The following is a 14,179-nucleotide window of genomic DNA, read 5'->3' as shown; positions in this document are numbered from 1 at the left end:
AGCAGTTTAAACTGTGCTCAGAATTACATCTATACATCAGCTGTCCTTTTTGACTTCATTGGTCTGCAGTTAAAAGGAGAATTTAATTCAATGTCTCCATGAAGGACCAATACTCCCAGTCTAGCTTTTAACAACCTCAAATAAAGGAAGGAAGGAATTCACTTGAAATTCAAACTTCCTTTTCTATTTGCTTAAATAACTACTGTGGTCCGGGTATCCATGATCTTCTATATATATTCTCATTACAGGTGCTTATTTTCTGGTGAGACAGTTGAAGTAAGGTTAAATACAAGACACATGAAACTCTTTGAAACAATGAAAACAGCCATTCCACCATTTTCATTCAAAGCTTTCGCACTGTAGCTCTGTACACAAGTCTCTCAGTGCTTCACACTTTGTCTGAGGAGATACACAAAATGGTTATTTTAGTGTTAGGACACTGTGAAAAGCAAATAAATAAATAAAAATGTTTTTCTCTTTGTATAATTTAGAGGTATTTTATTTTCCTCTTCCTTATTATAACTGTATATATTAATTTTCTTATGAATGGAATTCCAATTGCAACCAGATGCACTGAAAATATATTATTATTACACAGTCAGGGTTAAGAGGAGAGATGATTTTATAAATAAGTTACTAGATGAGCATTTAGAAGATACAGACTCAGTTACCGACTTTGCCAGAATCTTTCTGAGTGTTATAAGCAAGTCATTTACAGTGAGATTAAAATAATATCTTTGTTCCTTAGTTGTTGATTGTAAAGAAAAATACACCAGTTTTCCAAGAACAATAGCTTAGTTCAGATTTCCTTTTGCCTGTCTAGGCCACTAGACTAATAAAAAAATTATTTCACTTATTTGTTTGCACACAGCCCCCACAAATGCTTCATTTTGAAGACACCTTGGAAACACCTTTTCAAGTGGAAGAGAAGGGTCTGTGCCCTTCAACAGGCAGACTGCTATCCTGGTAAACAGGAGCTCTGGCTTGAAGAAGTCTTTCAAGCTTCTTTGGCAAATCCTGCAACTATTAGGCTTCATATAAAACAGAGACTTCAACAACAATAACAGCACATCTCTTAGGAGAGAAGACTGAGATGCATGTTCAAAGAAATGAACTAGGAACTATGTTTTGACTGACTTAGTTTTGACTGAATTCATTTTGACACAGAACCTAAATTTATATTTATGTAAGTGTGTTGGATTTTCGTGGCAAGGTTTTGGTAGCCGGTGGGGCTACAGGGGTGGCTTCTGTGAGAAGCTGCTAGAAGCTTCCCCTGTGTCTGACAGAGCCAATGCCAGCCGGCTCCAAGACGGACCCGCCGCTGGCCAAGGCTGAGCCAACCAGCACCTCTGTGATAACATATTTAAGAAGGAAAAAACAGTTAGAGAGAGCTTTTCCAGCCAGAGAGAGGAGTGAGAAGATGTAAGAAACTCTGCAGACACCAAGGTCAGTGCAGAAGGAGGGGGAGGAGGTGCTCCAGGCGCCGGAGCAGAGATTCCCCTGCAGCCCGTGGTGAAGACCATGGTGAGACAGGCTGTCCCCCTGCAGCCCATGGAGGAAGGATGAGGGGGTGTAGAGATTCTACCTGCAGCCTGTGGAGGTCCCCACGCTGAAGCAGGTGGAGGCACCCAAAGGAGGCTGTGGTCCGTGGGAAGCCCAGGCTGGAGCAAGCTCCTGGCAGGACCTGTGGCCTCATGGAGAGAGGGGCCCATGCCAGAGCAGGTTTGCTGGCAGGACTTGTGACCCTGTGGGGGACCCCATGCTGGAGCAGTCTGTTCCTGAAGGTCTGCACCCCGTGGGAGAGGCCCACGCTGGAGCAGTTTGTGAAGGACTGTCTCCCGTGAGAGGGACTCCATGCTGGAGCAGGGCAACAATGAGAGGAGTCCTACCCCTGAGGATGAAGAAGCAGCAGAAACACCGTGTGATGAACTGACCACAACCCCCATTCCCCGTCCCCCTGTGCCGCTGAGGGGGGCGGAGGTTGAAGCCGGGAGTGAAGTTGAGCCCGGGAAGATGGGAGGGGTGGGGGGAGGTGTTTTAAGAGTTGATTTTATTTCTCATTCCTCTACTCTGTTTTGCTTAGTAATAAATTAGATGAATTTCCTCTCTCAGTTCAGTCTGTTTTGCTCGTGACAATAATTAGTGAGTGATCTCTCCCTGTCCTTATCTCGACCCATAAGCTTTTTGTTATACCTTCTCTGCCCTGTCTAGTGAAGGATGGACAGTGATAGAGCGGCTCTGGTGGGCACCTGGCCCCCAGCTAGGGTCAACCCGTCACAGTGAGACATAGAAGATCACTGCTGTATAATGACAAGTATAATTTCCACCATTCATGCTTTGAACTGGATCCAGTTGATACCTGGATCCCAGATGATCCGAATCCATCTACATATTTGAGAAAAGCACTGTACTGGATATATTTCTCATAGAAGACTGTCACACCAACAATTCTAGACTGTGTGAAATCAAATACTTTCTTCACTTCTTTATGGTGTTCTCTGCTCTTCAGAAGACCTAAGTATATACTATTTTTCCCTTTTTCACAAGTTATGTACTGTACTTCAACAAGCAGCTGCTAGCTGCTGATTGTGGATCCTGTTCCTATGGACCTGAAAGTTTTCTGTTCACTTGGTAAGGAATTCTTGGCTTTAATTTTGAGTTCTACACTGAGAAAGGCCTTTAACTTTTGGGCATTGCAGCACTAAGTATCACAAGTTCCTCTTTTGACCCAGACCTTAATCTTTTTGGGCTACATCTATAAATGGGAACTAGTAGTGATTTCATTTTTAATTTGGCCACAAATTCTTATGAATAATGTAAATTATAGGAGCAGTATCATCTATGAACATCAGTTCTTTGGGCCACGGGGCTATGCCCCATTTACATGAAAAAAGTAAAGGCAGTTATGAAGATGTTACAGCCAGATTGGTTTTGGTAGTAGCAGACAATATAACAAGGGAAAATACTTACAAGTTTTGTCTTTGTGGTTCAGGCTGGATACCAAGAAAATCTGTAGGACACTTGTGCAGCCCAAGAACAGGTTACTCAGAGAGGTAGTGGAATTTCCATCCTTAGAGGGTTTTGTGTCTTGGCTGGCAAAGCCAGGGCTGATCTGATCGAGTGTTGGTGGCAGCTGTGGTGAGTTGACCTTGTCTGGCTGCCAGAATCCCACCCAAGTCATTCTCTCACTCCCCCTTCTCAACAACACAGGGGAAGAAACTAAGATGGACAAGCTTGTGGTTTGTGATAAAGGCCGTTTAATAAGAAGAACAAAAGCTATGCATGGAAGCAAAGCAAAAAGGAATTTATTCAGTGCTTCCCAACAGCAGGCAGATGTCCAGCCACTTCCTGGGAAACAGGGCCTCAGTATATGTAGGAGTCACTTTGGAAGACAAATGCCATAACCATTAATTCCTCCATTGCTTCCTTTCCCTCAGCTTTTATTGTTGACCATTAAATCATATGGTCTGTAGTATCCCGACCTCTTGTCCATCCCCAGCCTACTAGCCTTTGAGGGTTAAGAGGGCAGGTGGAGAGACAGCCTTGATGCTATGCAAGCACCAAAACATTGGTGTCTTATCAACGCTGTTCGAGTCACAAAAGCAAAGCACAGCACTGTGTGGACTACTATGAGGAAAGTTAACTCCATCCCAGCTGGACCCAGTACAGTAGTTTATCTCTGAATTGGCAGCTGGACTAGATGAACTCCAGAGGTTAACATTTCTATGATTCTATGACTGCTTTTGTACATCCCAAAGGCCTGTGCGATATACAATCAGACTGGCTTTAATGATTGACTTTTACCCTTTTATTACTACTCAAAGGTCATAAAATTGCTAAATATCCTCATTGTGACACCAAAGCCCTCTTATTCAATGTTTCATTTACAGAATTGTGTGACCACAAATACTTTAACCTGAAATAATGAACATAAACTGTGCAATAGTAATTGTCAGTCACCTTCAACTATCAAAACCCGTTTGACAATATGCAGGTCATCAGAAAAAATCAACTAAAATATAATTGTACATTGACTGCTATCTTGCTTTGTAACCTGATAATACTTTGGCCTAAATTTCTGTCTTTATTTCTCTCACATGCCTTGGGGGTCACTGTCTCAGTTTTATCTTTGCAGAGAAAATGAGAAAACTGTCTTTATTTATCTTATAGCTGATGAAAAGATAAGAGAAGATTCACGACAAGAGACAAGAAGAGACAAGAAGAGAGATGAAATGAGAAGAGATGAGATGAAGAAGAGAAAAGAAGACGTGGGAAGAGAAGAGGTGGGAAAAGAGAAGAGAAAAGAGAGAAGAGAAGAGAAGAGAAGAGAAGAGAAGAGAAGAGAAGAGAAGAGAAGAGAAGAGAAGAGAAGAGAAGAGAAGAGAAGAGAAGAGAAGAGAAGAGAAACAAAAGAAAAAAGAAAAGAAGAGAAAAGAGAAAAGAGAAAAGAAAAGAAAAGAAAAGAAAAGAAAAGAAAAGAAAAGAAAAGAAAAGAAAACAAAAGAAAAGAAACTAGAAAATAAAATAAAATAAAAGAAAAGAAAAGAAAAGAAAAGAAAAGAAAAGAAAAGAAAAGAGAAGAGAAGAGAAGAGAAGAGAAGAGAAGAGAAGAAAAGAAAAGAAAAGAGAAGAAAAGAAAAGAAAAGAAAAGAAAAGAAAAGAAAAGAAAACAAAATACAAGAAAAGAAAAGAAAACAAAAGAAACAAGAAAAGAGAAGAGAACAAAATAACAGATAATATAAGAAAAGAAAAGAAAAGAAAAGAAAAGAAAAGAAAAGATAAGAAAAGAAAAGAAAATAGAAAAGAAGAAAAGAAAAGCACTCATCCCCTGACTTACAAGAAAATCTTACCTTTTAGTTTAAGACAAATAGGCTTTTAGGGAGTGCAATACCATAATGCTCATGATGAAAAAAAAATATTAAAGTCTTCTGAAGCTTTTAAAATCATTACAGCCACATTGTCATCACCTTTTCATTTTCTATTCAAGTCACACCTTAGTTGGTGAAAAGCTAGAATTTGCCTGACCCATTTCCTATACAGTTTGATACAGTTTGAAAATCCAGTTACTGATTTCTTTCTTCATGTTCATTTCACTGAAGCTGTTTGAATTTTCCTAGAGAATGAATGTCACTAAGGTTAGATTTGCATCCAGAAACACAGATATCAGGTCATTTGTTAACAGCAGTCCAAACTCATGTTTACTGACAGCAAAATAACTTTTAAAGGTATTAGGTAAAACCATCAAATTAAATTTTGAAAAATTACATTTCTGTCATTTCCAAAATGCTGTTTCCAAATTAGATGTGGTATTTTTGCAACTCAATTATTGTCTGTTATCAGCTTTCTTTCTGTTTTCTCAAATATTGCCCTAGGACAGTGGCATAGCAAAACCTTTCTACTTATATGTCCCTGCAGGAGAACAGACTCCCCAATTCCATTTAAGAGTGTAAGGGCCTCCTGAGCTAACTTGTTGTCACATGTATTCAAGCTGTAAGAAGCCAAGGATGAAGACAGTTGTTTTCAACCTCCGTACAGCTACAATCTGTGGGACAGAGACTGCCTGCTTGCTTGTTTCAACTCAACTTCAACAAAGCCCTCAACTGCTTTGTGAGAAAACTGTAAGGGGTTTCTTTACCTTCTCTTCTACAACACCAGAGAATGAGAATGCCAATGTGGGGGGAGATACAAAAAGGAAAAAGAGATAGTTATTTTTCACCACTGTAAAGAAGAGAAAAGGTCAAGAACCTTTTGAGACGGGCTTGATAACAGAAACTGAAATTCACATTATCAAGTTCATTTGTTACATTGATTTCTTAAATAAACTCATGGGATCATTTTACCCAATAACTACTACCAATTTTAGCCAAATTTGCCTGTGACAGAGGTCACAAAAGTGTTACTGTAATGAAATTTGGGTAAAGGACAGTGTGTGTCAACTAATGGAGAAAACTCATTCAGTATTAAGCATCAATTTCATACTCAAGCTGTGAATTCACAAGTAATGGCTCAGCTGAATCTCTTGCTCATGGATGTATTTGTTTATATTTAGAAGACTCCTTTTTTCACACGTGTTTTTGGGGGGTTTTGTTTGCTTGTTTGTTTGTTTTTCTAATAGATATTATTATGAAGGCCTTTCTTTTCCTAATCAGAGAACAAATCTTGACTTCAGAGTGCAAAAGGTACCAACATAGAAAGGAAACACTATCTAATATACTAAAAAAACTTCTCCCAGAGAAGAGAGGGGCTAGAATTCAGCTCTGAACTTGGATATCAAAATTTGTTTGCAATATAAGTGTCTATAAGTGTCTTTAGTGTTTCTGTGAAGATCTAGTTATGACAGTAGAATTTAGACAACCTAAAGCTCATAACTTTACATAGTCTGCTGACTAGCTCTTTAAATTCTTTTGAGTAGGTCTTTACTGACTGTAGTCAATATTAGATGTCTAATTGATGTGTCTAATTGATGTCTAAGTTCAGGTGTCTAAGTCTGGAGCTGAATCTGACTTTTCATTAGGCCATGGAGTCATGAGTGTCCCACTGTAGATGCTGACTATAAAAAGGCCTAGATGACTAGGCAGACTGTGATTTCTGACTAAACTTTGCTGTCTGGACATGGTCTTGGGCAACCTGCTTTAGGTGGGTCTGCTTGAGCCAGGGAGATCAGACCAGATGACCCCCAGAGGTCCCTTCCAAATTCAACCCTTCTGTGATTCTGTGATTCTGATGTGTCCCACTTTAACCCCATGTAAAATGGTCCTGATTTGTATTGACAACTTTCAGTTTGATTTGAGAAGTTCTCTTCAAAATGTCTGAACAAAAGATCCAAATATTTCACTCAAGCTCATAGCCTCGAGTAAAAGTTGCCTTTCATAGGAAAGTCTAGTTGCCTAGTCATATTGCCTTTTATAGGAAATATTTATCATAAATTATAAAGGAGTTTGGGTTGGAAGGGACCTTTAAGATCATCTAGTCCAACCTCCCTGCAATGAGCAGGGACATCTTCAGCTAGATCAGGTTGCTCAGAGCCCCGTCCAACCTGGCCTTGAATGTTTCCAGGGATGGGGCATCTATCACCTCTCTGGGCAATCTATTTGTTTTTCACCAAATGGATGGATCCTGCACATTAGGTTCATATCAGCCCAATTTTTTCAGAAGTACCAGTAGGAAGAACATTAGCAGGTGTTTTTCACAGAGGTTTATAAAGTCAGACTTCTGGAATTGGTTCAGCCATTTTTTTGGGGTGTGTTATCTGAGAATAAAGTGCACTCAGTGTGACATGATACTTGGTGACTAGAGAGTTCAGTGATTGCCACCACATACCAAGATGTTCTCTACAGTAAATTTAAACATATTACATGCCCATAAGAATGAAAAATGCCCAGTAACATTTGCAAGCATTTAATTCCTTGAGGAATCTCTCCAAATAATCAAGTACAATGATAGTTATTGCCTGCCAGGATTTTAATATCCTTTCCTTAATTCTACTTCAGAGAGCCAAACAGCTTATTCAGAGTAATTTTGTATCCAGAGACTCTTTTACAATATTAAGTCAATCTTCATCTCCAGTAGGTTACATGAAGTTTTTGATCATCCCTGCTGTTTGATATAACTGTTCCATTTAAACTCCCACTTAAACATGGCTTCTAACAGAGCTTTTCCACTGACTGCAAGGATTTAGAACACCACCTGTGCCACCATTCTCCTCACCCACTTCAAGGTTACATGGTTTATGTCAGCAATTGGGCTGAAAATAAGAATGTAGATTACTAAAACACACTTTGTTGTTCTTTCCATTGCTCTCAGGTCTCTTAAGACATGTCTACACAATGCAATGATACTGAGGTGTCTAAGACATCACTGAACAAGCTGGCAATCCTGCCTGGTCCGGTGCTATGCAGGGATCTCAGTATGACATTGCACCTGAGCTAATCAGTGTTGCCTTTCCTCCAGACCGATGTGTGCTGATGTGACTGCTGCTTTCAGTCCAGATGAGTTACACATGGTATCAGCTTAGGTTTGTGCTTTGGCAGCTTATGCTTTGCACTACCTGTGGTAGACCTTTATGTATAAACTGCCCTGCTTCCTGATAGGTTTTGCCATTGTTTTACTCTCCAGGTGAAAGTAAAGGATCTCCAGAAATTAGATCAAGTGGATACCCAAGGGGATGGTCACATACCTCATAATTGGCAGCTTGACTACCAATGTCACTAGGTACCTACGCTCTCAGTTCTCCAAGCTATGACAGGTAGAAAGGAAAAGAAGTTGGACCTAAGAAGAAGAGTGAAATATTTGATTTTGGGAATAATACAATTCCACTCTAAAAATATTCCATGAGCTCAATAAAACTGATGGAGAAGGATTTTAATTTTCATTTTGTATTAAAAAAAAAGTTTTAAAAAATCAGCATTTATAGTGTTAAATGTATATATTATTGTCCTGGTTCCTTGCCAGAACCAGGACAATTATTTATATATTTATATATTTATATATTTATACATTTGCATTTATACATATATTTAGGAAGCAGAAGCACCATTTCCCAGGCTTCTCCCGTTCTGATTTATTTTTAGTCTCATTGTTCGGGTTCACTTGGTCAGTGAATTTATACTAAAACTATGTTTCAAATTCTTTCTCCTTTCTTTTGCAGATATTCTTCCTAATTACTGAATATTTCCAGGTTGTTTACATCCTTCCCCAGATAGGACTGATCTTTCATTCTCTCTCACACTGCTTCAATAAATTGTCTTAACCATTTTTTTAGTCTCCTTCCCCTCCCGGCCCCCCCTCCCCGCCTCCCTTTCTTTACTGTCAATTTTAATCTGTATTTTGAGCCCAGGAAAGATTTCCCCAGAGTAGCAGCAAAAATGGTATTATGAATATTCATAGATTGCTATGATCTTAGAGTTTTAAAATAGAACTGACTATTGTCATAGCAATGCTTATTCTCCCTATTATAAAATATTCAGTCTTGCCTATAGTTGATCTTCAATATCTAGAGCTCTGGGCCTTTTTGCAACACTTTTTCAAGTCTAACTTATTAATTACTACATGCCATACCAAGACATTGCAATTTAGCACTTTAATAGCCTCTTTCCTCTTTCAGCTAGATGATATTCTAGGAAAAAAAAGACATTTGATCTGCTTGTGGATCAAAACCAGAGTGGTCATTCACTGCAAAATCCACATGATTTTTTTTTTCCCATCAGTTTCTATCACCATCACAAACCAGGACTAATTTCTTTCCAAACCTTTCTGCCTTTTCAGCCCTTCATTTCTCAAGTCTAGTCTGGGGAGGCTGTTTGCTCCATCCTGTTATAAAAGTTTGATTTTTTTATTCCTAAAAATGAAAACAACTTTCATGTTTGAAATAATGGATTAAACTATAGAGGTCAGAGGTTTCTTCCTAAATGCGCCTGAAAGCCAGTTCCTCCTTTTTCTTCCTTCTTCCTCACCCATCACCTGTTATGAGTTATGCAGTACTAGCACTGGGAGACCTTCTGCTTTAGGCATTTTATATACCTAATAAAAATTAAAGTCTCTCTCCCAAAGAGCTTACCAGAAGAAAGATAATGAATGAATAAACATATGGGGAACAAAGTGAACAAAATAACACTGAAATATTGCATTTAATGTAACACAGAGCAGTACTGCAGAACCAGTGTGTAGCTGCTTCTAGTTACAGTTTGGGCTTCCTGCAAGTTTTGGAAACATTTATTTTTCAACTCCTCTTACAGTGCTGTATGTTTTTAAAAGGACTGTTGTTCCCATACCTAGAGATCAGTTCAGTTGCCTAAATACAAATGCCAAATATTATTTGTGGTTTCTTCTTTTATTTAGGTGCAGAACTCTTGGCAAGTGTGCACTTACCATGACAGACAAAAAAATGCAGTTGAAGGAGAAACTCTAATGTTACAACACTTTGTTAGATTGCAGCATTTATTTAGATTAACATTTTCTCTGGAAAGTCTGGAATTTTACAACAGTACCTTCTTTTTAAAAAAAGTGTTCTTACAGTTTTGCTCCTGGGACTTTGAACTGGCTATAAGTCATGCAGGGTGTAGTAACTTGCAGTTCACATATGGAAAGTAAAGACATTTCAAGCCCTTAACTTAGCAGATAGAAATATCTTTTCAATTGAAGTTGGACTAGGGGGAGAAGGACTCTCACAGAAAATGATGAGCCCATGGTAGAAAGGGTTATTGAAGTCATTGGGATGAATAGTGTCTGCTGCAAAAAAAGAAGCAGACACACAGACATCTGTGGTCCTAAAAGTAAACAATGTGTAAAGTGTTATTTTATTAAAGCAAATAATGCGTACATACAAAGCTTAAACTATTTCTACTTCTCATTGTGGTCCCACTAATCAACATGAACAATAATACCTGATTCTTCTAGGCAAACCAGAGACAAATGCTAATGAAAGCTATTATATTTCTGAACTAACAAATAGTCATTTGGACTGAAAATAATTTATGGCTACAGTTAGCAGATTTATGTGCTAGTGTTTTCAATCTTTTTCTTTCTATTAAAAAAAAACACCCAACAAAAAACAAAACAAAACAAAAAAAAAAAACAAAATCACAATCCCAAATAAAGATTGTCAGGGCAGGAAAACTACAACACATCTGCTGTAGGATGTGGAGGAACTTGAAATACAGAGGGGACACAGATTTTATGCCCACAAATTTATGTAATAACAGATCCTTCTCTTTCAATATTGGTGTGAATACGAGTATGTAACATGCAAATTTGTCAGCTAAATTTATCTTGCTTTCTGCATTCAGAAAAAGGCTAAAATATTAGAATGTTACTCAAGCACTTTGGATTTGATTCCCAGTTATCCAAAGGACTATTTCTGTGACTTTATATAGAACATACAATCTTTTACTTCCCTCCTAAAATATAGATGAGACATCCACACTGAATATCATATGACATGTCACAGAGTGCCATGAGGAAACAAGGTCAAGAAAACGGATATCACAATAGAGAGATTGATGGAGGAAAACTCTGAAGACTAAACTGAAGGGGTTTTTTGTGACATTAAGGGAAATATAAATATGTTTGTTTAAAAGAATCTCAAAAGAGATTTTTAAAAAAGAGAAAACTATCACTGATGGTGAACACAGGAATTACCTTCCATGATGAACACAGAAAGTGAAAAGCAGCAAGATATAGAATATCTCTCAAGCCATACATTGCACTGAAACCCAAGACGGACAACTGACTTCAGGCTTGCAGTGAGCTGATGAGGTGCAAGTATCCATAAGCACTGCCAAATGTTTTATATCTCTCTACAAATTACATCAGTTGAACTCATATGGGAGAATATTATAACAACTTAACATGTATTAATATTATGTGTTAAATGTTAATAGCTGAAAATACATATCTTAAAGAAGAGATTCAACACAGATAAAATGTGTGAGAGTTAATGAGAATGTAAAGAAATCTTAATTTCCGTGAACCAGGTAAGGTAGAGGAAGATCACCGAATCATAGAATGGCTTGGGTTGGAAGGGACCATTAAAGATCATCTAGTTCCAACCCCCCCTGCTGCGGGCAGGGACACCCTCCATAGACCAGGTTGCCCAGAGCCCCATCCAACCTGGCCTTCAACACTTCCAGGGATGGGGAATCCACAACCTCTCTGGGCAACCTGTTCCAGCATATCAACACCCGCATCATAAAAAATTTCTTCTTTATACCGAATCTAAATCTACCCTCATTCAGTTTAAAATCATTGTCCCTACAGACCCTGCTAGAAAGTCTCTCTCCGTCTTATAAGCCCCCTTTAAGTGTTTAAAGGCCATAATAAGATCTCCCCAGAACCTTCTCTTCTCCAGGCTGAACAATCCCAACTCTCTCAGCCTGTCCTCATAGGAGAGGTGCTCCAGCCCTCTGATCAGCTTTGTTCCCCTCCTCTGGACTCGCTCCAACAGCTCCATGTCCTTCTTATGTTGGGGTCCCCAGAGCTGGATGCAGTACTCCAGGTGGGGTCTCACAAGAGCAGAGTAGAGGGGCAGAATCACCTGCCTTGACCACCAGCTGGTCACACTTCTTGTGATGCAGCCCAGGACAGAGTTGGTTTTCTGGGCTGCAAGCACACATTGCTAGCTTGTGTCCAATTTTTCATTCACCAGTATCCCCAAGCCCTTCTCCTTAGAGCTTCTCTCAATCCCTTCTTTCCCCAGCCTGTATTGATACTGGGGATTGCCCCAGCACAGGTGCAGAAGCTTGGATTTGGCCTTGTTATACTTCATAATGTTCACATGAATTCATTCCTCAAACCCGTCAACGTTCCTCTGGAAGGCATCCCTTCCCTCTCGCAAATCGACTGCACCACACAGCTGGTGTCATCAGTAAACCTGCTGAGGGTGCATTCAATCCCACTGTCTATGCCACTGATGAAGATATTTGTTCCAGTACAGACCCCTGAAGGACATCATTCATTACTTGATTCTACTTGTACAGTCATTGACTGTAACTCTTTGGACGTGGCCATCCAGCCAGTTTCTAACCCATCTAACAGTTCAACCATCAAACCCACATCTCTCCAATTTACAGGTTGGAATGTTGTAGGAGATCATAGCAAAGGCCTTACAGAAGTCTAGGTAGATGACATCCGTAGATCTTCCCTTGTCCTCTGATTCAGTCACTCCATTGTACATTAGTCAGGCACGATTTTCCCTGGGTGAAGCCATGTTGGCTGTCTCTAACCATCTCCCTGTCTTCCTATGCTTTGACATATCTTCCAGGAGGTTCTGTTCCCTGATCTTACCAGTCACTGAGGTGAGGCTGACTGGTCAGTAGTTCTCAGGGTCCTCCTCATAAAACTGGACATGATGTTTCCTTTTATTTCCAGACACTGGGGACTTTGCCTGACTGCCATGACTTTTGAAATATGATGGAGAGTGGCTTGGCAATATCATCAGCCAATTGCCTCAGGACCCTGGGATATACCGTGTCAGGACCCATGGACTTATGTAGGTTCATGTTTCATAGGTGGTCTCTAATCTGATCTTCACTTACAATGCAAGGGGTTTCATTCCCCTACTCCCTGCCTTCAGGTTCAGGGGCTTGAGAAATGTGCGAAGAATGATTACAATTGAAAACTAAGGCAAAAAAATTGTTGACTACCTCAGCCTTCTCCATGTTTGGTGTCATCAGTTCTCCTGGTGATATACAGGTAGTTAAAAAAATAAATTTCCTTCATTCTGTGAAGAGTTAAAGGTGTATTTATTCAGACCATTTGAGATGCCACGGAAAGTTAAAATGTTGACTTTTCTTATGGAATGCATCGGATATGGAAGGTTTTTTTACAAGATTTCTACACAAAGAGAAGAATGTTTTATTTATTTCACAGACATGTTATTTGATAGTATTTTACTATTTTGCTCAAACAAAAGCACTTATTCAACTTTATTTTTATCTTATCTTTATATATATGTACATATATATATCTCTAGATAGTGAATTATAGTTTTTAAAAAAGTATGCAACAAATACTCATGTCAAAAAGTACAGAAATCAGCATGCTCGCTATAGTCTTAATTTTGAAAATCCTTGAGTGCACAGCTAAATCTATCATTAACGACAATATCACTTTAATTTTACCATGCTGAATAAGGTTGAAATACTTGGTACAAAAGTGTCCATGAAAGTAATTCCCAGTGAGTCATTACCAGTCTCTGCTTTACAAGTTACAGGATGTGGACCATGTCTACACCACAGAACTGTCTCATCCCTAGCATTCGCAGTTTTAAATGGCTAATAAACATTCAGAGCATTCCGTGAAAAATGTGTGTGATTTGCTGGTCAAAAAAAGCATGCAGACCATTGTTATTAGGCTGGCGTTCAAAACAATCTTAAGGTTGGTTGTACTCGGCTGGTCAGTTTTGTGTGCTGAGGGTGTCCATATTAGAGCAGCTCTCAAATGTGTGCAACCCCACAGACACAATCGCTGCAGAAATCTTGGAGGCATTTAAGATGCCATCCACCCAAGTAGGAAGGAGCAGCTGTTCCTCTCTCTGCTATTCCTGTGGGCAATGTAAAGAGAAAAAGGTTTTCGGTGCTTCTCTTTTGCTTGTGAAAACTCAGTTTAAGCACTTTCACCAGTAGCCAGAAACCTGTGTGATTTCACACAGAATTGTGTGAGAAGACACTGTTTCAAAACCAAA

General features: G+C 39.2%; 1 long non-coding RNA gene across 1 annotated transcript in view; it reads left to right on the top strand.

Annotated features, from left to right (window-relative positions):
* Positions 1-14,179, top strand: part of LOC142600181 (uncharacterized) — a 443,056-nt gene that overhangs the window by 347,629 nt on the left and 81,248 nt on the right. The window contains exon 2 of the long non-coding RNA XR_012833630.1: positions 1,601-1,784. This is a non-coding gene — a long non-coding RNA (uncharacterized LOC142600181). The remainder of the gene's footprint in view (positions 1-1,600; positions 1,785-14,179) is intronic.

Source organism: Balearica regulorum, chromosome 1, assembly GCF_011004875.1.
Source record: "Balearica regulorum gibbericeps isolate bBalReg1 chromosome 1, bBalReg1.pri, whole genome shotgun sequence".
In the NCBI taxonomy this organism is placed as follows: Eukaryota; Metazoa; Chordata; class Aves; order Gruiformes; family Gruidae; genus Balearica; species Balearica regulorum.
This window is presented reverse-complemented; position numbering and strand designations above follow the sequence as displayed.